Raw genomic sequence first — 3,903 nt, 5'->3', positions numbered from 1 at the left:
TTTTTACTTTTGACTAATGTTGTACTCAAAATAGCTGCATCGTATCCTGCTAATGTTGATAATAGTTTTCCTTAAATGGCTTTTCAATGCAGTTCAAAATATATTAAATATTCCGCATATAATGATAATAATTTGTTAACAATATATATTAACAATGTATATATTTTGTTATACTTAAAAAAATAAATAAAATTATACACATGTTGCCAATTGGCGTCTTCACATGCACTGTCAGTGTTTAATACTGGAAGCTAGGAAGGATAGAATGGGCAAAAAGACAAATGAACAACTACATCAACAAATCATCAAAAAGAACATAGAAATATTTTGCATATTCCGTTTTTATAACTTGTACATATTTTCATATCTATTCCATTATTTTTCACTGGGTCATTTTTTGTGATGTTGGCACTTGAAGGAATAAAGTAATAAAATTTTGAAAATAATTTGGAATCATTATTTACATTATTTAGGAATATAATATTTTTAATTAAATTTTTTTAATTGATAATAATGAAAAAAATGCTTCCAACCGTCAAATTCATAAATCCAAAAATGGTAATATAAAGTGAAGTCCTAAGCTACTGGGAATTTCGGGACGCCATATTGTATATCTATAAATTATCCCGATTTTGGTAAAAACCACCACCAATATATATTAAAACGCTTATTATAATCCATATTCAAAACTCAACTCCTGCCTTATCCAAATAAATTACTAAGATCATTTTGAATGAATACTCGCTCCATTAATTTATTGATTTAGATATATTTGTTATATACGTTCAGAACTAGCCAATTTTTAACAACTTTTGAAAATGAAATAACTCTGAGAATTATTTAACCAAAATCATTACCTCCACAGAAAGTGATGTTGAAAGTGATTTGTAAGAAAAAGTTTTGGTTAGCTGCGATGCTTTAAGTACTTTCCTTTTCCTACCTTTCTGAATTCTTCTTTCGGTAAAGTATTATATCGAAATCATAAAGTCAGCAAACAAAACAAATACAATTATTCAAAATATGACTATACTGTTTTAAGCTAGTGCACTTAAGCACTTTTACTCTTTTTTAACTCGAGGTTTCCTCAAAACCCCTCTCTACACCTTGACTGAATTATTGTTTATCACTTCATCAGACTAAGCAATAATGGACCTCAGATCTGCATACCTCCCTGAGGAGCCTGTAACCATTCTGAGATTTGATAACGCGGTGTTGGTAAGTCTGTCAGATTTCGCAAATAATTTCAGGGCTCTATCCTTTATGTATTTTTTGTTGTCATGGTTCCAATAATTGAAAAAATTGTAAAAAGAATATTTTAATGTTTTGCATACAATATTATCTATTAAGAGCAAGAAGAGAACACATAATTTTGTATTTACTGTATCAAGTGTGTGGCTTCTAAAGGCAGCGTTTATATTTATACAATACCTCTTGATATACCTAGTAACATACAACTGTTACTTTGCAATATTAAGTCCCTTTCAGAATGGAACCTTTTATCCCGAACTTTGATTTTTAAATGTTAATGCGAAAAATATATATAATTTTTCTTTAAACTTAGAAACATGTATTTTTTATTGGAGAGCAATTGTTTGTACTCTATTTATTTATTGTGATTATATTTTTATTCAAATTTTCTTTTAGTTTTAGGTTTTCTTAGAGCGCATCCTAACAACTTGACTACAAGTCCAATAACAATACCGAAGACCAGAATAGTTCCAGTTACTAACATACACACTGCGTCCAGGCAATACAGTTGAAAGACATTTAAGTCCTGTGCAGCAACACGCATGTGAGGAGCTCCTTCATGCCGTAGCACATATTCTGTCCAATAAATAGCCGCATCCATGGGTTTAATTGGTTGATCATGATAACGATTTGAGATGGCTCTAGCTTTCTCTGCATAACTCTTATCATTTAAAATACTCTCAATTTTAGATCGCAAACTTTGAGTGTCTAATTTTTTCAAATCAGCACTTAAACCAAATCCTGTTTTAACAGCACGAGCAACATTTAAAAATTGATCATAGAATACCGGTAAACCAATCACAGGTTTCGCGTGATAAATAGCTTCCATGGTACTAAGTAGACCACCATGTGTAATAAATAACTTGACATTTGGATGGGCCAATATATCTGGTTGTGGGAACCACTTGTTAATAAAAACATTATCAGGTTTGCCTGCTAAATTTTCATCTTCAAATTTCCATAACACACGTTGGGGTAAGGAAGCAAAAACTTTCAAAAGGACATCAATAGTTTCTTTTGGTAAGTTCTTACTTTTCACGTTAGATCCCATTGAGAAATATATCACACCGTTTTCAGCACCATTAATGAAATCAGCTATATCAGTTGGTAAAGGTGATGGCTTGTGACTTATATGCAAACCACCTACTTGAATCATGCTTGGCACATAGGGGCGCGGAAAACTCAGAGAGAAATGTTGATTAACAGCATTAATGAGAAATTATTACGAACCGCTTCTAATGGCACTTTAACTTGTGGAAAATATTTACTATACAATTTTTTTTGCCGTGGTAAATGTATAAAGTGTGTATGTAATATTTGTAAGTTGTTATTTACAAAATTTTCTAACCGTTCCATACAACTCATCCGATCGGTAAATTCACTTAAAACTGAAGGTATATATGATGAAGGTGATATATTTCCAACGAGTTCATCAATCTCCACATCCGTGCCAAAAGATGAGACCCCAATAAGAAATGCATTAAAATATGCTGCAAAGCCGTACAGTACTTCATTGCGTATAGTTTCCACAATGACCAAGTCAAAGGTTTCAGTTTCAGACTTTAATAGTGTTTGGACCTCTTTATTATTTAATACATTCAATTGAATATCTTCCACAATATCAGAAAAATATTTGAGTTCCTGCCAAAAGTTGCGTTCTGTTTGTATAGATTCAATCATCTCTAAAATCAAAAATTTAAAATATAAAAAACTATTTTTAACGGAAATTATTTAGAATTTAATTGTCGTCTTATTTAACTGTCTTGCAGCTTGATAATATCTGCCACCGATATATCTCTAAAATTTGGTATAGGTTTTTTCTGTGGAAAAGCATTTATTACAGTTACATTATGACCGCGCTCTGCTAGAGTCTTAAGATATGGCAAGACTAAAATGTATTGCGATGGTCCTGGAAAAGGAAATATGGCCAAAATATTTGCACTTTCACTATGTCCCACAATTATTGCCAGCATATAAATGCTTATAGCTAGTACAACCAGGTTTTTCATCTTCAATTGCCAGACATGTGTTCTTAATAAAGTAACAGTTTAAACTGATAAATGAATTCAAACAAAACAAAGTGATAAGCAATTTTTGCTTAAAGGGCACTTAAATAGAAGTTTAAAACTGTGTTATCATTTTATTATCATATTCACAAAATAATTTTAAATTGTGTTTAATTTAATCAGCATTGCATTGTAAAAATGTTTAAATATGTGTATGTACATCATTAGAGTCAACTATCGGACAACTAATTCTGTGATATTGAAATATATATTAATGTATAAAGAAGTCTGTACAAATATACAATAATAAACTATTGAGAAATATTTTCTTAATTACAATTTTTCTGATTATATATTTAGATATGAAGCAACATTACAATCTAAGTAGACTACAAGCGCAATGACTTTTCAGATTTTACTTAGATTAGTCTGATTTACTTGTTTCAATGGAGGACAATTGTATAACATAATGAAACGTAATGTAATCACACATCCTTTTTGTATTTTAAGTCATATATTTTAAATTTATTATTATGAAAAAGGAATAGTACACTGCAACCTTAAAGATCTGTGTCCTCCTTAGTCGGAATAGTCTTGAATCCCTATGTTCCATGAAATACCCTCCTATGTGTTTCTTCTGGGTGTGCAT

General features: G+C 30.6%; 1 pseudogene; it reads right to left on the bottom strand.

The window, feature by feature from the left end:
- Window positions 1-1,608: 1,608 nt before the first annotated feature.
- On the bottom strand, window positions 1,609-3,277 carry LOC119677932 (annotated as a pseudogene).
- Window positions 3,278-3,903: the final 626 nt, after the last annotated feature.

Source organism: Teleopsis dalmanni, chromosome 2 (genome assembly GCF_002237135.1).
Source record: "Teleopsis dalmanni isolate 2A chromosome 2, ASM223713v2, whole genome shotgun sequence".
Taxonomy (NCBI): Eukaryota; Metazoa; Arthropoda; class Insecta; order Diptera; family Diopsidae; genus Teleopsis; species Teleopsis dalmanni.
Note: the sequence above shows the minus strand (reverse complement) of the source record. Positions and strands in the feature narration are given on the sequence as shown.